Here is a 23,717-nt window from a genome sequence, read left to right as displayed (position 1 = left end):
TCCTTGGGAGGAGGTGGCACCAAGCAGCAGGTGCTTGGTCCACTTTGTTTTTGACTAATATGTTTCTGGAAGCTTGTGCCTCCTTTTCAGCTGCCCAGCTTCCCCTCAGAGATGCGTTTTCCTGTGCTTGGCGTGGCTCTGAGCTGTGGTCTTCACAGCAGGAATAAGAACTGCTTTCTGCCCCCAGGAGCAAAGCCTGCTCCCACCAGCCCTGCCTGGTGGCTCGCAGCCTGGCAGGGAAAGCAGGAGGTGCTGGGAGGCAGCTGGTCTGGACACTTTGGCCCCGTGTTGCCAACGGGAGAGGTCAGAGGGTGACCTGCCCCACGCAGTGACTCAGCGAGGGGCAGAGGGAAGAGAAGGGCCAGGGAGATGACTGGGGTTCTGTTAGCTCCTGTGGGGTGGACACTTCCAGGTGGGCTGTGTTTCTCTGAGCAGAACGGCAGGGGAGCCGGCAGGTGGGCAGACAGGGATAGGTGATGCCACAGGAAGCCAGAAATAGGAGCCACTCAGGACAGCTGTGAGTCACACAGACCTCTCATATTTTCCCCATGGGAGAAAGGAAGATAAGTTTGCATAGGCTCTGCGCTCAAAAAGCAGAAATCTCCAAATATCTTCACTGTTCCCCGTGGATGCTGATTTCTCTTAAAGCAACCCTGTGTTCTCTTGCTTTGATGGTTCAACAGCAAGCAAATCTGTTGCTTTTCATGAAAATATTTTAGAGTGCCAGCATGGGCACATCCTTCCTCTCTGACATCCATTCTAAGCACATATGGACCAATTCTCTAGTCATTACAGGGCTGGCCAGCTGCGTGGCCACAGGGCTTGGCAGAGGGCTCCAAAACTCCTCCCTGATTTGCTCTGGTCCCAGACTAGGTGGCATCGCCTACAGGGGCATTAATTAGTCTCTGCCCCTGGCCGTGTTGGGCATTCAGCCAGGATCAGAGGAGTTGGGAGGTGTGTGCAGTAGACAGGGAATGGGGTGCGGAGAACTGGGACCCCTTGCTGCCTGGGGCTGACTTAGGTGAGCAGCTGCTCTAGCCAGGAGCCTCTGGGCATGGTCACCGTGGGCCAGGGCCAGTGCTGGTGGGGAGGTGGGCACCGTTGTAACTCTTGTCATCATCTTGCTTTAAATTTCAGCGGCCAAAGGCAGGTGTGGAGGGAGGAGGGGCTGAGGCCTGACGACCCTGCAAAGCTCCCTAGGAGGGGAGGGCCGGTGGGCTGGGCTATCTGACTTGCCCAGGCCACCCCCATCTCTGTGCCTGCCCCACCCTCTTTGTCCCTAGGCCGCCCCTTTCAGCCTGACGACAGCTCCCCCATCCTACCTTCCTCCCTACCTGCTCCCAAGCCCATCTCCCATCATGCCTTTTGATGACTTCTCCTCAGTTGCTGTGAAGAAGTGCTCGTATCAGCAAACAGATGGCGGCTGAGGCATGTAGCATAAAATATATTTATCAAGGCAAACAGCTGTAGCCCATTTCATTCTGCAGATTTCTATTAAAAGTTCTCCGGAGCTACAAGCCGCTGGGAGATGGGAACCTGAGCGCAGCCCGCAGCCAGGAGCGGGGCTTTGTGCAGCTCCCCCCGCTCCTCTCTTCTGGTCTCTTGCATCCTCCCCTGCTGGCTCAGTCAAGCGCCACAGCCTCCCCACTCCTGGCAGCCTCCCTGCTCCTGCCTCCTTGGCAGTCTGGCTTCCCAGGTCTGCTATATGCAGCTGGCCAGGTGCTTGGGCAGTGGCTTCCCTGGGCTCCCATCCGTCCTGGCCTCCAAGGGAGCAGAGGAAAAGTCCACGGGTAGGGAACCAGGAAGGAGCCCTGCTCTCCTCACACACTCTCTGGCTGTGCTTCCTGATCTGTTTGGGTGGCCAGGATGCTGCTGGGGCTGCCACTCGTGTGGCTGGGAAGCACCTTGACCTGGGGATTGGAAGACCGTGAGCGATTCTGGACTCAACCACTCATTGTCTTTGGGCAATTTCATTTCATCTGTCTGGGCTTACTGTTTCCACTTAGAGGGGTGGGGCTGGATTAAAGGAGCACATTCAAGTGTCTGCAGGAGCTAGACAGGTAATACAGGTGTGAAATGGCCCAGTGTAGACAATGCCAGAGTGCCGTTCAGAAAGGCAGGTGTTCTCATTCCAAACACATGCACACTGCAAGTGTGCAGGGTACATTCGGTAATGGGCCTCTAGTTTGAGACGCACCAAGACGGAATGTTTGCTAACATTCCATCGAGCTCCCGTGCTTTGCAAAAAATTAATTAAGAGACATTTGGGGCAAGGCTGAGCTCTATAGATGGTGGACAGATACCAGCCAGTGCTCTATGAGAAACTACCACCTTTGGCAGTTTTTAGAGGGGCTATGGAATAAGTGACTGCAGACTCTGGGTGTTCTGCTGATCATTGTGGGACTATTCATTAACCTGAGAAATCATGTGGTTTAGTGAGGCAGAAATAGGGGCTCTGGTGCCAGACTGTCTGGCTTCAAAGCCAAACTCTGTTCTTTGATAGCTGTGTGACCTTTCGTAGGTTATTTAAATATGCCTCAGTTGTACCTTGGGTAGGTTATTTAACTCTACCTTGCTTATATCTCAGTTTCCCCAGCTACAAAATGGCAACAAAAGTAGAATTTATTTCATAGTGTTGTTGTGAGGATTGAATTGATCGATCTGAATTATTAATCTGGGATTATGCTTGGTGTAGAGTAAGTGCTCAATAAATGCTAATTGTTATTTATTGAGACGACCTTCGAGCTTTGCTATATTGGCACAAAGTAGGACAGGCATGTAGTGACGGTCCCTGGAGCTGATATTTACAAATTACTGGCCACTGTGGCGAGTGAGGCTTATCTCTGCCACCACACATGTCACCCTGCGGCTTCTGCTTGCAGCCAAGACTGTGAACTGAAAGTTCCTCCCATAAATGATACACTTTTGTACATGCGTTATCTAGTTACATTCCACGGGGGGAAAGAGGCAAGTAGTTAGTGCCTTCCTTATTTGACAAAGACAGAACTACAAGTCCAAAGAGGTTCCAAAATTTAATCAAAATCACCCTGCTGGTGAGTGTTAGAGTCCGCATCTAGGGTCTAAGATGCCTAATTGCCTTGACGGTGATCATTCTACTTTACAGGACTACTTTCCTATGAGTTAGCTGGTTGCTTATGATTATGATTAATGAACATGCTATAGCCAAAATAGCTCCTTTGAGTTGCAGGGTTTTCTAAATTTACCCACAGCATCACTGTAGGTGCTTTATTTAGAACTCTGGGTTTGGTGCCCCAGTGCAAGCCCACAGAACCAGGATTTCCAAAGGTGAGACTCAGTAGTCTGCATGTTTACCAAGCACCCCAAGTAATGCTCGTGATCAGGAGCATTTGGGAAACTCTGAGCCGGAGAACTCTGTCCAGAAAACCTGCCAGTCAGCTTCGCCACTGGTCAGACACTGGAAGAGCTGCATGAGGAGCATTTGAGAAAGTCACGAGAGGGAGGGGCAGTGTGGCTAACTCAAAGGAATAGAAGAACAAACAAAGCAAAGTAACCAAGTTAATTTGCCAAATAGGTATCGAGTTCTGACTTGCAAGAGAGGTGCCTTTTTAGTAGTTTAAAACAACTAATGTGCTCACTTGCCTGCCCCACCTCCAAGGAAAGGTACTTACACCAGGTGAGGATGTTATCTCTTAATGTTTGTTAGATTGTGTCCATTTGAACATTACAATTAGCTTTAAGCTATGCTTTGGTAAATGAGTCTTTTGGGAACATCCACTGAATACAGGGTTTGGGGTATGGAGTAAAGACTACACCCAGCTTCACGGAGCCTTCAGTTTAGTAGGTGAGAAAGTAGTTGAAATATGTCATTGCAAGATGTAGTTTAGGTCAATTACGACCCCATACGATGAACACAGGAGCTGGCCAGCTCCCTCTTCAGTTACATGGCTTGTTGACACTGACACTGCCCAGGACAGGCAAAGGTCCCGTTGGGTCCCACACTCACCATCAGCCTACTGCTGGCACGTTCTCGCTGGCGCCTGTGAGCTCAGCTGAGCCGAGCTGCCATGCCGGCCCCTTATTCTCTGTCTCCACGCCTGGAAATTCTACCAACGTTTCAAGGCTCAAATTCGAACCCAGAGTAACAAAATGATTTTGATTCCTTTCAGTAAAACATGACCTGCCCATCCTCTGAAGCATCCAGTGGTTCCTCCCTTGTGGCCCCACGTTCCCTGGTTTGTTTTCTGTGTTCTTTCCCTATTGCCTCGCCAGACTTCAGACTCCCAGACAGCTAGAGCCAGCCTCGCCGGAGTCTCACCAGCAGATTCGCACAGGGCCCGCCCACGGCAGGCATCAGATAATCACATGGCTTCCACTGGCCTGTTTGCAGAGGTCACAGGTGTGACAAACCCAAAGCTCTGACCTTGAAACTGGTCTGTGTCGGCAGGGCGCGTTAGGCTGTGCCCAGTGGAAACTTAATTCACATCATCTTAAATAATAAAGGGGATTTCATGGCTCACATAACTGCAGAATCCGTAGAGTGGTTTTGCTAGGTTCAGGCACAGGTAGATCAGAGCTTATAAATGTTGCCAGGAATCTACCCGCCTCCATATCTTAGCTCTGCCTTGTTCCGCGTTGAGTCGATAGTAGGTGGGAGCAGAGATGTCCCTCGCATTGCTGGAAGTGCGTTCCACCTGTGCGGCCATCTGGGGACAGAGAGAGCCTCTGTCCTGTGGGTCCAGACGAAAGTGCACAGCCTGCCCTTCGCTGTGCTCTGACTGACTACTCCCGAACCCCAGGGTGGTGGCCCAGTAACCTCCACCCGAATCGTGGGAGTGGAGAGGCACAGAGGTAGACTCCTCCGCAGAGACGGGGAACGGACACGAAACAGGCAGAACCACATATATCTGACCAGGGCTGTTTTGCTCTCCACATGAAAATACTCAACAACCAATTACTTTCTTTAGCAGTGATATCATTTCTGATGCTAAATAGGTATTGTAAAAATTATGTCAATTAATCACTCAGGGCACTTTGTCTTCTCTATTGAATACATGCCTCAAATCCCAACCCATGCAAATTTGCTCTAAAGAAGTAATATGAAGTATGTACAGAGAGTCAAGGCTGTTAATTGCAGCAATACCTATGTAGAGACAGCAATAAAATTAGAAATAAAATAAATATAAAAAATGGAGAAATGGTTAAATACCTTACAGTTCAGTCATTATGGGTGATGTTTCTGGAATGTACTTGATACAGAAAAGTGCTCAGGATATTATGACACAATGTTCAACAAAACTGCCAAGATGCAAAAGTATTTATATGTTACCATTCCCAAATTTATGTGAATATACACAGTTTTAGTAAAGGCTGAAAGAAAATACTCTGAGGTGTTAAGAGTTCTCTGAATGATAAAATTGCCAATGAATTTTTTCTTCTTCTATACTTTTCTGATTCCCAAATTTTTGCCTAAGAACAGTATTATTTTGTGATTGGAAAAACATGTTTTATATTTTTAAGTGTGAGCTTCAGCATCAGTGCAACTGGAAACACATCCCACTGGGCTCACGGTGGCTGGAGCGGACGGCCTCCCTGGTGGCGGCCAGGACTCACCGCCGCCAGCCTGCCCCGCCCCGGCGAGCAGGCACCCCGCCTCTGCTCCTCCTGGCTGCCGGCTTCTGCTTCCGGGCGGATGCCCACCCTCCTATTCATTAAGGGAGGGGCGGGGCGAGGGAGAAAGAGGAGCGGGAGAGAAAGCCAAAACTGCCCCCACAGGACTGCAATAAAGGAGCATATGTATCAACTAAAAAATTCCTTGGCAACAAAAGCTTTTTAATTGAACACAGTCTCTTCAGCCAACTTATGTAAATTCTATCCCAATTTTGGGCATCTATTTTGAGCTCGGAGAGAAGCGGTATGAATATTGCCCTAAAATTGTGCTCAGCAGAAGGGGTGAGCCATATGGGTGCCACGGTGGAGAGCCGGTCACCTGCTGACCGGGATGAGAAAGCACAGGCTATACGCCCCTCCTGCTGTCTGAGGGGCCTGGCAGGTGGGGGCGCTCTGGCTGCCAGGTGCAGTGTGACAGCCTGGCACTTGCCCGGGACCTGCCCACCGGTGTCTGGGAAGTCCCAGGGTGGGTGAAGGGTAGGGACGCTGTTCTGCGGACGGGATGGAGCGCTTGCATCTACCCCAAAGGAGCTTCAGTGTGACTGTGGGCCCCTGTAGACCTACCAGCCGAGCACTGGTACAGGGCCCTTCCATCACTAGGCCAACCTGGAACAATTTGTCACCTGGAAGGTGGGACAGGGAAGAGAGTGATGTACTTATTCCATCCTACTGGAGAAGTGGAGGAAATGGGGAGAGAGCCCAGAGAGCACTGGCCTCTCTCCATGGCAGTACCGAGCACAGCCTGCCCTCCCTTGTGTCTTAGCAGAGGGAAGAGTTTGTCACGTGGCCGCAACCTTCTGCCGTGGGATCTACAGGAAGCTGGCTACAAGTCCGACAGCAAAATATGGGTATGAGGGACTGCAGGTCGCCTGGCTGTAGTCTATAGGTAGCTTCTAATAAATCTGGAGATTTTTCCGGAAATGCATTTTTCATAGATGAAATGACTGTTAAATATGATGCAAGACAAAATAATGTGGACACAGTTCACATTTGTTTTCCATATCTAACTTATTTCTCCCCAAAGTCGTTCAAATTCATAGACTAAAATCACCGGCCAGTTCAATTCCAGGTATTTATTTTTTCTCTCTCCTTGCTCCTTAAGTAGGTTTAAAAGCTTTTTTGGCTGATTGAGCACATAGGTGCTGAGCACTGTTGATGTGCTCGCTTTCAGTGCTTTGGGGTGCGGGCTGCGTGAAGACGGCGGTGCAACTGCCTGTTCCAAACATATGAGCTCTTGCAGGATAGGGCGCTGTGTCCCCAGTGCCTGCTAGAGGACTTGGCACAGCATTTGTAGTGACAAATATCATTAAATAAGAGACACACAATTTCCATCAGTCCTGCCCACTTTTGCTTGGTAAAGTAGAGCAAAAAGAGACCAGTGGGACTGTCTTTGGGAAATGTTGGGTTCAAGAGTTAAAGCAACAGCATAGGAATAAAAAGCTCTTTGTATAAAGCCAATTTAGAATGTGAAGCCACTTATTTGACCAATATTCCTTAGTTTTTTCTTTACAAAATGAGGATGATTGGCATATAGCAAGTGATTGGTTAACTCAGTCATTACAAATCTCCAGATTTATTAGAAGCTACCTATAGACGAAACATACCGGCATGCTGTCTGATCTTATTTTCCCTTTGCCTGGCTGAAGAGTATTTGTGTTTTATGAGTAATAATATTTTCTATCTAAATGACTCATTTGGTCCATAGAAAATATTGCCCGCCTTCCCTCCTTCTTTCCCGCCACTATAACCATTTATTGGACACTTGCTGTGTTCTGAGCACCATGGCAGTTATTTGGGATACAAAGGGGCACGCCTGACTTCAAGGACTTCACAGTCTAAAGAAGGAAGCCAATGGCCACATCGATAGTTGCACCAGATTGATAGCACGTGTAGGGACATCCGCAGAGCACCATGGGAATACAGAAGTGGGATATCTCTGTCAGATTATCAGCTCCTAGAAATAGTAAATGAGATTCTAAGATGGCTTGTAAGATTGTGTGTATGTGTTTGAGAGAGACAGAGGCAGAGAGAAATGAGGAGGGCAGTAATTTATACAACACATTCTTCGTGAAAGGTGTTGCTGACCAGAAAAGCCATTTGTGATACTTCCTACTTTCAAAGTTGTTTTGAGGAAAAATTGAGGAAATGTATGTGAAGCATAATGCCTGTCTCATACAAATTCTCAGAAATAGTAGTTATTCATGGTGGTCATATTAGCATTGATTCTTATACACATTTCAGTTTGATGAACATTTAAGAATACCTGTTAGAGGTTAGGTACTACATTAGGCCCTAAAGAAACATATGGTCTAGTAAAGGAGATGGATATGCAAATAGTTTATTAGACTGTAGGACATCATGTGCAAAGATAGAAATATGAAAAAGTGGAAAAGTAGTATAGAAAGGAGAATGTTTAAAATGGCTTGGATACTCTGAAAAGGGTTTTAAAGGATGAATAGGTGTTTGCTGCATGGACAAGGAGTGGTAGGGGAGGGCATGGTAGGTGCTAGAATTAATCAACATGATATATCCAGGGAATTGCCAGAGAAGAGATGAGAAAAGGGTAGTAGCAGTTATTGAAGATAGAAAGCCTGTCAGCGGTGGGACACATTTTTAACAAATTGGCCTGCAGCAAGGAGCCCCTGGGTGCATATTTCTATTATCAAACTCATCCAACTGTATTGTAAGTTATCTACATTGGTCTTCCCTAAAGGATAGTGAGCTCTTTGAATAATGAACTGTTTCTCTTTATTTTTTAACCCCCTAGTGCCTAGTGTATACTATGTACTCATTATTTGTTGAATAATGAATCGATTCAAGTAAATTCCCAAGAGGAATCCCAGACTTTCCTGGGGCTACATGTGCTTGGCGTTTCAGAGGATGGGCCCTCCCAGGGCTGCTTCCTGCAGGCTGCTGAGTGGCTTCCCTCTTGATCCCATGGAAAGGGGCCAAGGTGAGCTGTTTCAGCTATAGAAGGGTGACCAGACACTTACCATTAAGTCATCACCTACAATAAGGTTTTATGGGGTACCAAAATGGGGTGATTGAGAGCAGCCGTGGGATCATTGTCTGACTGTTATTTTTTTATAGACAAAGGACAATTTGCTGAAAGGGTTTTGTTGGAGATTAATTCTAATTGAAATGGCTCTGCTAGGAAATGAAATCTTGGGGCCTTGATGACAGATAGTTTTTCAGTAGATAAACATGAAGTTGAAATGAAGTAGGATACATTTTTAGTCTAAGAAACCAGCTCTGGCACCTGGTGCCTTGGAGAGCCCCAGGGGAGGCTGAGGGGCAGGTCCCCACCCGCCGCTCAGGCAGAGGCCAGTAGGAGCGGACCTTCCCCCTGCTGCCTCGGAAAGCGGAAAGTGGAGTGACTGCCCTTCAGAGGGCAGGTTTCCGTGCTCTGAGCAAGGCCCCCAAGAACGTCCTTGCATGCCATCCATAGAGCCTAAGCTCCCAAGGGCAGGGAGGAAGCAAGCCTTCCTGGCACTCGGTAGGAAGGCACCTAAGCAGTCATTGGATCGAAAGAATAAAAGTAACAACTGATATTTGTATACAGCCTACTATGGGCCAGACACAGGGCGTTTGCAGGCATTAATTCACTTAGTCTGCGCTACGACCTGGGAGGCAGGTACCACTGTGAACAGAGTGAGCACCACGGAGAGGCGGTCACAAAGCAGCCTGAGCACTGAGCCCAGCACAGTGACAGTGCCAGCGAGCGGGGGCATTATCTTGGGTGAATGAAGGGCAGCCTATGACAACCGTGACTGTGACCGTAAGTAGGGGGGTTATCTAATAGCTCTTGGTGATCTGGGCCAGTCAGGGAAAAGTTTATGACGACCACTTACGCAGCTGCAGCAAAAGCCAGCGAGTCTCAGGCTCCCTGTTGCATGATCACATCGATGGTAAACGCACTCCTTTCCTTGAAAGTGAAGCCCTCTTCAGAGCTGAGCTGTGGGGCTGAGTGTTCAGGAGTCTCTGGGGAGGGCAGGTCACCCTAGACAGTGAGTACAAACACAGCTGCTATCCCCAGTGGAAACTAGTCTCTTAGTAGCAATTGCTGGGCCTGCAGCCTAAGCAGCTCTTGCAGTGGGGCTGATGGGAGAGCAGCAGTTCTCCCAGCCCTTCCTCCTCGAGGATAAGCCCCTCACTGGACCTGAGGGGTGGGGATGGGCTGGCCGTGGAGCAGGTGCTGAGAGAAAGTGTAGGCCCTGATCCTGCACCTGCTTCCCTCTCCCCAGGAGACTGGCGGAGCTGACCTCGCCATCACACCCTCACCTTGCTGGACAACAGCAATGTGCTCATAGCTCTCAACTATCCAAACACAAAGAGCGAAGCAGAGATGTGTGTTATATACCAGAGCGGGCAATTCAAGACCAATATTGGCTTTGGGATGCATTAGCCATTTTATTTCACATCTGTAGTACATAAGTGCAGAGATGGATAGGACCTTAGAAATAATTTATTCTAAAATCTTTATTCTACAAATGGGACAAAGGAAGGGTCAGGAAAGAACTGATCAGACGATTCTGTTTCGCTGGGTGGTAGCTGACTCCCAATCCATTGCTCATAAACTGCTTTTGTTTCCCAGATGTAAGCAAATATGCCTATAGCAACCAACAGACTTTTCTTGGACTCACTGCTCTAGGTGACCAAGGTGAAGAAGATCCCCTGAATCCTTCAGCCAGAAGAACCCAAAGGCCTATATTTTCCTGTGGAGGTCCCTTGGCCTTGGCTTTGCCATCCGAGTGGAGAGCAGCGGGGAGCGGTGTCTATGGTCTGCAGAGCCATCCATGGCACAAGTCAGTGGGGCTTTAGAGCCAGCTAAACTCAGATTTGCATTTCAGTCCTGCCACTTTCCTGCCTGTTGTGCAGCTTGGGCAAGTAAGTTTATTTTTCTGAGCTCAGTGTCTTCTTTGGAAAAAGTCAATGACATGCTGTGTCCCTGTTCTCTTTGTCCTGCCAACAACAGTCATGTACCAGGCACAAAACACTGAGTGTCTTCAGCCTTATGATTTTTAAAATGTGACAATTCCTATTATAATCTCCAGTTGACTACAGAGAAGAGCCTGAGTTTTCAGGAACTCAAACTTCAAAGCCAGGTCTTAGAGGCAGACTTGGTTTAGCCTTGATGCACTCCTGCCAGGCACAGAGAGTCTGAGCTGGGTGACAAGGCCTCTGTTGGGTGGCTCACGCTCTGGCCAGAGAAGCAGACACATCGACTACGGGCCGTAGCACAGTGCAGCAAGGCTCTGCAGGATTTGGGAAGGAGCCGTGTGCTCCGGAGTCGGAGATGCCTCTGCTGCCCTGAAGGGCGAGGAGCAAGTATCCAGCAGCAGAGGGTATGACGCTGCTATTACAGAAGGAAGACATTTACAAGACCAGTTCAGCACGGTTTGAAGACCTGCAAATATTTGTGTGTGACCAGAGTTGGAACCGGTGACCACAAAGTGCCACGTGTATCATGTGAGGGGGAATCTGGACCCTAGAGCACTGGGGACCCACAGAGAGTCTCAGTGGGAGTGACATCCTCAGCTCTGAGTTTTAGAAAGATTACCTGCCTCACAAGCTTTCTGCAGGAATGGTCACAGCTCAACCACAAAGCTGTTTCAGACTGTGGTTGGGCAAGAAGCCCACATAACCCTCAATGCAGCTAATGACCAGCTTGTCCGCACGCCCGCCCGGACGTGTTCGCCACAGCTGTCTTGCATCCCTTCCTGACCTCATCAGACCCAAGCCCAGTGAAGTGCCACTGCGGAAGTCCCAGGCTGGAATGGGACAGAGCAGGAAGCTGGGAAACCACATGGGGACCCTTACATCTTCCCCTCCTGGCTGAGAGGAGCCTGCGCACGCCAGCGGGGCCAGGCGCCGCATCTGGGCTCTCCGTCCTGCCGTGCGTGGCCCCGCTGGGCCTGCTGGAGGCGCGTCTGCGAATCTGCTTAACTGAATTCTCATCTTTCAAAAATTATATTTCTGTGCTATTGCCTAGAGGCATTCAGGTAATGGGTGCATTTTTAATAAACCCAATAAGTAAATAGCTGTATTTGCTCCCCAGGAAACCCAGAGGGCCTAGAGCTAGAGCATAGCCTCGGAAACAGTCACACCAGAAACTGGCCTAGGAGGCGCTCACAGGCGGCCTCTGGGTGACTCCTCGTTCCCAGGGCAGGTGAGGCTCAGCTGTCACCGAACACAGCCATGAGTTGGCTTGGGGCGGCAGAGCTGGGCCACCCCACCGCGACACCTGTGGGCTGGCACACTGGCAGCTCCCCCTCTGCTGTTGACCGGGCAATAGAGCAGACTGTTGGCAGCTGGAGAACAGCGCCCGCGGGTCTGGCAAAGCTGTGGGCGCCCGCCCTCACGCTGCGCTCCCTGGTCGCAGGCACAGCAGCACGGGCCGAGGGTGCAGGCTTTCTTAACGTGCTCCATGGCGGCTCCTTACACTTCTGGAAACCTGCCCCTGGTTGCTCTCCTGCCCCCAGGTCTTGGCCTCCCAGACGCGACGCCATGCCCCCAGGCTGTGCTGCCCTCCCTGCGCCTCCCTGCCATCCTCAGCCCCCCATTTCCGTCAGGCCGGCCTCTGCCTGGGACACTCCCTCTGCCGCTCCAGCCGCTCACAGTCCAGACCAAGTCTCACCTCTGCCTCCGCTGTAATAAGTCTGCCTTGTTCATATCTTGCATTTGGGACATGCCACCTTGTGCTTGTATTTAGCTCTTTGGGGGAGGGATGCTGTGGGGCGCGGTGTCAACGCCATTACAAGTTGGCGCCTGTTTCCGGCTTTGCCTAGAGCATCTAACAAGTTCAGCGCATGCGCAATTGTCGGTTGCCCTGTGGCGCGAGAATGCAAACGAAGGGTCCTGCTATGGACTAATGGTTTGGTGGCTCGACAGCTGAGCGGCCTATCGCAGCTTAGGGGTTGTGCTTCTGGGGTATATAGCGGCCTGCGCGCTGCCGGGCTGGGTCTTCCGCATCATGTAAGTCTAAAGGGAACCCCATTAAAGCACTGTCAGAAGAACTCCGGTTGCCGCGTCTTCCTTGCTGGCGAGGCGGGCGCGACAGGATGCTGACTGGCATCTTGCACGTAGCCAATGCCCTTCCTTGCCCATCTCATGGAGCTGATTGCCTGCAGCACCTGCACTTTGACCCCTGTCATGGGAGCAGCTGAGATATAAAGTAGCTTCTCCTCCTACTCTCACCAACAGCTTGTTGCCCTCTGCCACCCCACATACAAATTTTCTCTGCCAACTTCCCAGGAAATTCTGGTTATTAGCACTGCCAAACCCAGTGTGGACTCTGTGGCTTGGCCTAAAGTAGTCCAGCCTAGTCCCAAACCTATTTCAAATTGTGGCGAGCATTCAGCTTAAGTGCCATGACAGGTTGGTTGTTTTAGAGCTATGTCCTATGGTTATGTATTGTTCTTGCTGTATCCAGCCATGTTCTTCCTGAGAAAAAGAGAGGAGGTGTGCGCGGCCCTAATAAACAGCAAAGCTCTCATTAGAGAGAAACTCTGGGCCTGGCGCCTCATTAAACAGGTTGGATCCATTTTACAGATGTGCTCGCCAAGGCAGCCATGCTATAATGGCAATTCAGGACTACAGAAATCAAGAAACTCAGCTCCTGAATTAGCCAGGCCACTACCCCGACTTTCTGGACCCTGGACTTTCGCCACCCCTGTTTTGCTAATGGAAGTGGGTTAGTTCAAAGTCCTGAGAGCAACTCTTGAAAGTGAGGGTTGTCTGAGGTAAGGATTACAGATTTCAGTCTCAAATAAGCCCTAATGGAGCCCACCTTCTTGGTAAGACGTGGAGTAGCCCTTCTAGAACTCTCCATTAGAACCTCTGCAAATGCTGTCAGCATTGCTAAAGCAGATCTATGCAAATTTCTTTGGGGCCTTTTGCTTAATATTTGTCCTCCCTACCTCCTTCCACCTATGGCCTCTATTCCACTTTAACCACCTCCAGCAACTTCCCTCCGAACCCTTCACTTGGAGAACAGAAACCAGTGGAGGGAGGTTGCAGGGTCCCACCACCTGCAGAACCTCCTCAGGTGAATCCCGAAGAAAGCTCAGCGGCTGATGGGGAAGTGATTTATAACCCTAAACACAATTTCTTTCACTGTTGGCTCTGATCTCCTGCATCCCAAATCGCTTTGCATATTAGCGTTACTTTGATGAGATTCAGAACAGGTCACTGCCTATAGAACAGCTACCGCCGCCCACTGAAAGCTTCAAGCCAAGAAGACCCCAGGTGCGTGAACCCTCCTGATAAACTTCAGAGCAGGTAAAATCGTTATTGAAGAAAAATTGGCGTGTAAGTACATGCAAGATTCTAGTCATTGCTTCTAACCACAAAGAAGAGAGAGGTGGCAGTGGCCTATGGAATCTTCTTTTAAAATGTATGCAACAGAACAACAGAAAGGAAATTGGCATCATAAGGGAGTGGAATGACACAGCTTTAAGATGCTAAGAAATCCCATGTTTGCATTTTCCTGGAAAGGGAGGTCCTTACCTGGAGCTGGTGCCTGGGAGGCAGCACATGGCGGACAGGGTGAGAGGTCCTACTTCAGGAAGCACGGAGCAAGAGGCTGTGTCGGGGCAAACGAGCGCCCAGAGCAGCCCTGGGACGTCAGAGGTAGAGCCAGCCGGCTAGCACCAGACCCCAGGACCTCTCCCTTCTTCATTTTGAATCCTGAAGGGCAATTTCTAAGATTTCTTCCATTTCAAACAAAGTGACCTAAAAAATTTCACGGAAACAAGCTGAAGCTCAAAGCAGGACAAAACGTAAGGTGGTCCTGGTCTGACTTCCACATGTAATTTTGGTCCCTGGTTTTGGCCCTAAACCACCATCTACTGGGTACTTAGAATATGCCGGTGGCCAAGGGCATCACTTGATCTTCACCACGATCCTCTCTGACAGGTGAGCGATCACCCATCTCACGAAAGAGTACACTGATACACTGAGGATCCGGGCAATTGCTACCTGTCCCAAATCGTGCAGCCTGAGAGGCACAGCCAGGATTAGAACACCAGCTGCCAACCCTAAAAGGGCTTAACTCTCCATTTTTCTCAGAGTTACGTGTAGCTTATTTCAGGGCCATGGCAAAGCAAGAGAACAGGGCACAGGGTCTCCTGTACACCCCACTTCTTTCTCTGGCCTGTGTACAGACAGCAAAATGATACCGCAAGGATGGAGGGAGATAAGTAGCTGTTCCCCTAGCACAACTTTATGAACCATAGTTTTTTCAAAATTTGACAGTGTTATTGAGGGGTCACTGGTAAACAGTAAAGGGCATGTGTGCAAACCAACGCCTGAAATCAGTTGGTGGGGTCCTTCTGCAGACAGGGCAGGCAGGCCTCTCCCAGCACCGCCACTGTGGGTCCACATCCAGTTGCTCAGCCTGCCTGAGCTGCCCTGGCCCAGGTTAGCAAAGGGGCTGGGCTGGGCAGCTCTGCAGGGCTGAAGCCCCACTGTGCAGACAGGCTCTGGGCTTCACTCTCTTCTGTGTGATTCCCGCTGCCCTCCTGTCTTCCTTTATGGGCTGTGGAATCTTAAAGGCGGGACTGCAGGGATATCTGGTCCAGGCCCTTCATTTTACGGATGAGGAAGTTAAGGGCCAGAAAGATAACGATAGCCATGATGGAGAACAGTGATGGCCTGGTTCTCCTGGCTGGCAGGTGCATCTGTTCATGGCAGTCCCCTCATAGGTCTGTACTGCAAAGCTTTGTTCTGGTTCTTTCTCTGGTGGTATGGATGGTCGGGGAAGGGGTCACTTCTCTGCCTGTGTAGGGCCCTCGCCCATCCTCCTGCCCCAGCCTGGCCTTTGCAGTGACGGAGCACAGGTGTCCTGGGAGAGTCCTTACCTAGCCAGGTATTGTGGGAACACGGGCGGACACAGCCCAAACAATCAGCCAGTATGTGCGTCCTAGCCTACCACGTGTGCCAGGAGTGGGCTGGCTGCCACGAGGGTGTCAGACACACGGCAGTGCAAGGCGTAAGGCAGACAGGGTCTTGGAGGCCTCATTGTGCATGAGCTGTGACAAGACATCCACGTGAAAGAAAGAAAACTGACGGTATGCCGGCGCAGAAATGACAAGCGCGTGGCACCCACAGCGACTTCCCTGACCACTTGGGGAAAGGGAGGCAGAGCCTCCTGTGGACGGGGGTCCTCAGGGCAACATCCAGGCCGGTGGGCTGAGGAAGTCTCCACAGGGACAGCAGCCTCATCTTCAGAAGGAAGGGCTGAGCCAACCTGGTCCGGCGCTCTGCGGTCCCACGCATGTGCAGCTGTCACTGGGGAAGCCAGGGTCAGCCTGGGCTCCACTTTGGACAGAGACTGTCCCCCTGCTCTGCCAAGGCCTCAGGGGGCGGGATGGCGTTGCGAGTTCCATCCTAATAATTGCACCTGCGCCAGGCGCCGGGGACTAGGGCTTTGGCACCTATCACCCCGGCTCTTCCCCATCACAAGCTCATAAACTCGGGGGACGGGTTGTCATTATCACACACTCGGGACATTAAGTTTAGATAGCCTGACTGGCAGAAGACAGAGCTGGCCTTGAATTTGTGTTTTCCGGGTCCTTGACTGAGATCACGCCGCCTCCCTGCCTCCCTTCTCTGCGCTGATTGCAGTCACACCTTCCATGCCATAAGACCGAGTGACACCTGAGTCGGGCCCTCAGGTGACAGTTTAGCTGGAGTGACAGACCTGGGCCAGAGGCAGGGATCACTTGAGGTGCCTCTGCCCTAGCACAAGTGGCTGCAAAGCCCACGTGAAATACAGGGTCGCTGGGGGAGCAATAGGGTTTTAATCAAGAAGCTGACGCAGATTTGCTTTCCCAATAATCCCCGTATTAATTAGTGTCATTTGCAAAAAGGGCCCCTTGCGCACGTGCTTCTGTTGGAGGCTCAGCCAGCAATCTTGGAGTCTGGGATGCAGCCTTGCTCCTGCGGCCGGGCAGCCTGCTGCAGGGAAAATGTAATTTGTTTCAAAACCTGGGGGAGGTCTCAAGGTCTCCCTGATGGAAGAAAAACAAAAAAAGATGGTCAGCAATGTTCCTCCTCCCTTGTGTAGGTGGCTCAGCGGCAGTAATTACATAGCTTAGCTGTGCTTTGAAAATCCCCTTTCCCATGCACCCCCACTTCCTAGCGCTGTTCACCTTCCTTACAAATAAATACCGAGGGGCCCCTGTCACATCTTACTGTGCCTTCGACACTCTCAACTTCCAGTGTCTCCCCTGGAATATCCCCAGGCCCTTCTCCCATTTTGGAGACTTACAAAGAGCAACACCACAGAATTTTGGGGGCTGGGACCAGTTCAACAATAGCCACATGAAAATAACAATATTAACACTGTTTACTTACCAAGCGCAAGCCACAGGCCACGCTGTTCTAAGCACTTCACCAGCACTAACATATTTAGTCCTCGCAGAAACTCTGTTAGGTAATGTTATTGTTCTCATTTTGGAAATGAGGGAACTGAGTCACAGAGAAGTTAAGTAGTGCATCTATGGACACACCCACCAGGCGTGGTGACAAAGCAAGCCTGGGTCAGAGCCCACGTCTGACTCCAAAGCGCACATTCGCAACCGTTGAGCTGCACCGGCCCTGGGTGACTTGTCCCTTCTGAGGGTGTGTTGTCTCACCTGGCCCTACATCGTGCCCCTCTTGGCTCAGTCCCTCACCATCCTGGCGGGTGGCAGGGCCTGCCCCTTGGACCTCCTCCTATCTTGGCAGGAATCTGTTTTCAACCTTCCCCCTCCCTGGTTGCGTATCCAAACTCTTCAGCTCGGCAGCTCTCCCTGTGCCCTGCTAGATGGCCAGACAGAGCACGGCTGTGGGGCCACCTCCCGCAGCCTCCCTCGCTGGGGCGCCTGGGGCTCCGGCTGCGGGCAGGCGAAGCGGGCAGAGTTCCACCTGCCCTGCCGCACTCCTCCCCACTGTTTACGTCTTTCCTAGAAACCAGAGTAAAGGCAACTGCCGGATTACTCAGGAACCGACCTAGCCGGGCCCCGCCCATATGCTCACCTCTCAGCAGGGACCTCTGTTTGCTGAGGTCAGCCAGAGGGAGTTCCACTTGTGAATTTCCCGTGCTGTGGTGAACTGGTAGGGTCCGGTTTGGGACCCTGAAAATCACGCAGCCCTTGGGAAGGCTGGTGCTGAGGCTCTGGGTTTCTACCGCGATGCGCAGAAGGCACCTGCACGTGCCGCGGGCGTGGCGCAGCGGCCGCCAGCTCTCTCCTGCCTGATCACAGCAGGCCTCGGGCTCAGGCCTCTGCTCCAGGCCTGCGAGCTTCCTGGGGGCATCTGGGCACACATTTGTTTATCCCTCTCTTCCCTCCACACCTAGCAGCTTCCCACAGGCCACCTGAGCTCCGCCTCTCCAACTTGTCAAAGAAGAAAGCTGCAACCATGTAATTATGACATCCTGGGAGTAATTTTAACTCTAAGTCATTATTCTAAAACAACTGATGCAATCCCCATTTGCCAGCACAAAGGGATGATTCTCACTAGCCTGAACTCACTGTCAAACATGCCAGGAGAAATAAAAAGGTGCTAATGCAATATAGCCTAGAAATAGAAAATAAGATTAGAAGCGGCTGGAAAGATTTCAGGCTGGGTTGGGGGATGCACAGGGTTTAGTTCCCAGCAGAACTGTCAGACAGAAAGCCTGCGAGGTCATTCATACTGGAACCTTCATTAAGGCACATGGATAAAATTAAAGGGTGTTTGTGAAGATTTAATTTTTCCTGGAGGTTTGCAGTCTCCGAGGCGCTGTGGCCAGCGCTGCGGTTGCGGCCGTGGGTCCTGCGTGGGGAGTCAGGATGCGGCCACCTCCGCCTGGTCGCCTTCCTGGAGCCCACGGCGCAGGCTGTGCGGGGGGACCCTGCTCAAGCTGAGCTGCCGCAGCATCCGTGACCTGCGTCACCCTGGCCTGGAGCTGTCCTTCGCAAGCACACGGGCTCCTGCAGCCCCGCAAGCACAGCGGGCGCGGGCAGGGCGAGATCTCCGTGTCTGCTCGGGGAGTCTCTGGGCGCCCTGTGAGTTCTGAGGTCAGTCCAGAGGCCCCGGGTGGCACTGGTGGTACCGGTGGTACCAGTGGAAGCGTGGAGACAGGCCTGGCTTTCCCAACAGCAGGGAAGCGGCAACACAGTCATGGGTGATGTCTCACTGCTGCTTTAGGGTCCTCCCACCGCACCCAAGGAGGGCCTTTGGGTCAGCTAGTTGTTGCAAGAAATCTAATATATAAATTCCCCCATGTTGCTAAATGGCCAGAGTTCAAAGGTGACAACCAGTCCTCCCAGGAATGTTTATAGTTGTAGATGTGCTTTAAATCTGCAGTCCACAACCCTGCTAACCCCGCCAGGAACGGGGGCTTCTTCTGTATTCACAGCTGCTCCCCATGGCCACTGCGCACAGCGCTGCGCCAGCCCTGCCCGGCAGACCAGCGGGCCCACTGAGGCGCGCGAACCCCCCTGCAAACTGCGCATGTGGGGGATGCAGGCTGCACTCCCCTCCTGGGAATCCAGCGCCTGATGATCTGAGTCGGCGCTGAGGTGGCGACGCACCTCCCCAGAAAAGGTTGGGGACTGCTGCTAGGGACTGCAGGCATTGGGCTTGGGCAGGGAGGAAGGTGCAGGGAACTGGCCTTTGTCTACACTCTGAATGCATAGCCTGGGATCAGAAACCGGGGCACTGGGTGGTCTGCACCTTGCTCCGGGATGCTGGGTACGCAGCTCTTCTCGCCTTTTGCACCGTCGTTCTCAGGAAAGAATGGAGTATCGATACCCGCCTGAGCTCTTACCCTAGGAGGGGGATGATGCTGGTGACGAAGTGTTAGATTCTTGGAGGAAAATAAAGAGTCAAGTTTTCCTTGAGTAATGGTGTGCATGAGCTCTGTTTGGCATCTCAGCGTTCCAGGACTTTTGGGGGGTGTCACTATAGCCAAATAAACCCAAATTAGGAGGCTTCCCTGGGCTCTTTCAGTAGAGGGTAGATGGGGCCTAGGAGGGACTATGCTTCGCTTTTGCACAGCTGGAGAAGCAGAGATTTAGAGAGGCCGGTGCCGTTCCCTGCTTGTGAATCAGGCATGGGAAGCCTCTTCCAGCTGATGGTGAATCTCCCAGCCAAAGACCACTCAGGCCTAGCTGGGATCTGTTTGTGACAACTGGCCTAGAATGTTAGTTGTTTAAACAATGTCCTGTCAGACGAAGGGTTTATAACCTGGCTTTTATGGAGACAAGTCCTTCAAATCCAGCAATCACAGCTATGGTGTCCCATGCTCTATGATCACAAACCCCAGCATGGGGCTCACGTGGGAGCTTGTTGAAATGCAGAGTCTCAGGCACCACCTCCCACTTGGAGAGTCTGAGTCTGAATTTCAGTGTGCTCATTCTCAGGGTGACGTTTGTGTCAAAGCTTGGGAAGCGTTGGCCTGAAGCTGTGGATGGGTCACAAAGGGATGGGTCCCTGTCTGGGGGCTCTTGGGCTTCTGTGGAGGGGATAACGCTCCCTGTACACCTTGCTCTCCGCAGCACTTGGAGGATCAAAGGACACCGGGAATGGAAAGTGCTCCGAGCAGCGCACAGTGCCCGGGAAACCCGCGGCGTCTTCATGCTCCTGGTTGCTGGCCCAGCCCCGCCGTTAGCCAGGGAATGCTCTCCACCACCCGGCCAAGGCAGCCCGCCTCTCTGCCCTGGCCCGTTCCCTCTCCGAAGCAATGTCCATTTCGTTGCTTTCACCCCACCTGTGAAGAGTGTTTGAATTCACATCACCGCCTTCCTGAGATTCTCTCTTCCTTGCCTCTGTTTTTCTGGGCATTTGCTGCGGTGCCTGGGACTGGCGCGGAGGAGATTAGCACGGTGCCCGCCACTGGCCGTGCCTCTGAGGGCAGAGCTTGCTGTTTATCTCTCAGAAGCAGGTGCTTTGGATTTTATCCCTGGGGGAGTTTATCGGGTTGTCCTGAATTCATTCATTCTCATGTTTCTCTGCACCTCGCGCACACGCGTGCATACACACTCCTGCACACCAGCCATGCACTGCTGTTGCTGTACAGAGGGAGGCTGTTTTCCATACACAACCATGTGGGGGGATTGTCTGCAGTTAGCTCTCTCCCCTTTAAGCACTTTCTTGTGTTGGGTGTCTTTACCTCACCAGCAGCAGCCTGGCTTGGCCCCAGTCCTTGCCCTCGTATCTATCCAATGCATATGGATTTCTTCCAGCTTCAGGAGCTCTTTCATCTGGCTTGGTATTTTCAGAGCAAGCCAGGTTTTCATTTTCTTTCATACAGGTGCCTATGTGTTGCAATGCTTAAAGAGAGAAAGAGCCCTTAACCATTTGTTCAGAGAGTCAGTTTTTCTGTCTTTTTCAACATGAGCACTTGTGGACATGCAATTATAAATGCACAGCTCTCACCGTGAGCGCACTGTGAACGCGCAGTTAAGTGATTGATTTATATAGGGATTGATTCATATTTTTGTTGCCACGAATGGCTGTATGTTTGTTTAGTGAGCAGGTATGAGCACTCATACAGGTGTGTGAGTACATGCATGAACTCATTAATTCAGTATATATTAAGCAGATAATGTGTTGAAGGCATTAGGCTAAGTGTTGAGTGAGACATAAAGATGTAAGCTTTGCTTTCAAGGACTTTTATAGTCTTCTAACGGGTATGAGATACTACCATGCAACTTTCATAGAAAATTGAAAGTAATTAGGGTCATGAAAGAAATAGATAAAATGAGATCAGAGGAATGTAAGAACATAACCTTGCTTCCAGCTGGAGATCAGGGCCAACTTCTAGGAGGACGTGACATTTGAGCAAGGGATTTGCACCTGTGGAAATGGACACTGCATTCCAGGCCGAGTGAGCCCCAGGAGCACAGAGATAGAAGCACTGGTATATGGTGAATAGCAAGTGGTTTATTCTGGCTGAAGCACCCAGGGTGGGCGAAGGGCTCCTGGGAGATGTGGTCTGTCTATTTTAGATTGTGGGGGGCTCCCAATGCAGATTAGGGAGTTTAAACTGTGGACGTAATGAACCAGGAGGCAGTGTAAATGATCAGAGCAGTGCTTTAGGAAGATGGCTGGGTAGGGATTTGTAAAACAAATGAGAGATGTGGAGCACTAGAGGCATCAAAAGCAGTTAAGAGGCTATCATAGCAATCTAGAAGATGGATGATGAATGCAGAAATTAGGGTGGTAGAGGTAGATGAATGAAATATTGCGGACCCCACATGAATAAAGCTGAGAAATGAATTTACCACAGGGGAGAAAGGGAAGATGATGATGAGGGTTTGGGGCCTGAGATGAAGGAGATGTCATAACATACACGGGGAATAGAGCCCAGAAAGCTCATCTCTTTTTTAATGGGGTGAAAGGTGAGTTTTGTTTGGGATGCAGAGTTAGTTTAAAGTACTGATGGGAACATCTAGATGGAAACGTTCAGCAAGCCATTGAACATTTGAAAGTGGCCCTTGAGAGTGATTTCAGAACTGGAGTTAAATTTGATAGTCATATTTTTAAAGGGGATAGCAGAAGCCTTGTAAGTGAATGCACTGTCATGGGAGACTATATGGAAGAAGGTTAAAGGGCTGGTGGAGGTGAATATCTATATTTAGGAAGAGGGAAGAGAAGAAGGAGAACAAGAAGCAGAAACACATCTGGGTATTGTTCCTAGGACCCCGAGTGCACACGTACCCAGGTTGCTAGTACATTCAGTTGCACACAGGTGGAAGGAAACAGGAGAGACAGTGTCTTAGTGACCAAGAGAAGAGGGTGATGAATAACGCCAAATGCAGGGAGAAGAGTGGTGCATATGGACAGAGCGGCAGCTGGCTTTGTGTGCCGGGCGGCACGCCACGTGGGGGCGAGCCGTGTGTGGCTGTGCATGTGTGTCTGAGTGTGTAGAGGGGAGAATCTTATCGCAGGAGTAGTAAAGAAGTGGGCTGAAGCTGTTAATGAGGAGACAGCAATAAGTAGAGTCATCACATTTGAGAACAAATGTATATCCAAGCAAGGATTTTCTCAATTGTTATGTTGATTCCTCAAACCCTTAACTCGGGCTCTGCACCTTGATTGGATTCTGTGTGGCATATTCAGTGAATATTCCTTCATTTGGGCTCCTGGTGTTCCCTAGGTGTGGGATTCTTGGGTGACTTGCTTTGCCCTGTTCTCTCCCATGTCCATGTGAGCTTCAGCAAAGATGGCCAGAGTATGCAGCCTGTCCGGCAGACGCCGTGCTGAGTGGTGCTCCGTCGCCGGTTCCAGCTAGTCCCTTTAGCCACTCCGGTGCTCACGGCCGCGACGCCGGGCCCACGGAGCACTCGCAGTCGCACGGCGGCGTGGGCTGCGCATTGACGGCGCGTCCGTTCTGCTCTGGTGCGATGAGGAAAGCTTGAAAGCACTGAAAGCTTGTTTTCCTTTACAGGCGGCTTTACTTGTCGTGTCAATCAGAATATACGTATATGTTTTCATTACAATATACAATATATGTTTTCATGACAATATACATATATGCTTTCATTATGTTATTTTTAAATGTTCACAATTTTATTTCAATAAATGAAAAATTAGAAAAGTCACATCACGGCTGTTGGCTAACGTCGCCATGCGTGTTCCTCTGTGGCTGGCGACTGTAGTCGACGCTGGTGCCGACGTGGTTGAGTGGGGACGCCTGCTTGTTCTTTCCCAGTTAAGGGCCAGCCCACCCACATGTAGTCAGATACACAGCTTACACGGACTGTGCAGAGGATCTATTTTGGGACAAGAAACCCAGGCAGAGGGTCATCATGGGCAACAAATAGGATAATAAACTTAATTCTTAATAATGCCCCACCATATGCCACCTGATTCCATTTCTCTTTCAGACCCTCATTTTCTTACCTTTCTTACATTTCTTAGTTAATGTCATACTCACAGAGCCAAATCCCAGTGAGGAATGGCTTAGGAGATGAGACTCCAGGAAATGCCCGGATACCACTCCTCCAAGACGGCCAGAGAGGGAAAGAGGGTGAGATGATCTGGCCTATATGTTGGTCATGTGCACTGTATTCCCGTAATTATTATTTTTTCTT

Source organism: Microcebus murinus, chromosome 4, assembly GCF_040939455.1.
Source record: "Microcebus murinus isolate Inina chromosome 4, M.murinus_Inina_mat1.0, whole genome shotgun sequence".
NCBI lineage: Eukaryota > Metazoa > Chordata > Mammalia > Primates > Cheirogaleidae > Microcebus > Microcebus murinus.
Note: the sequence above shows the minus strand (reverse complement) of the source record.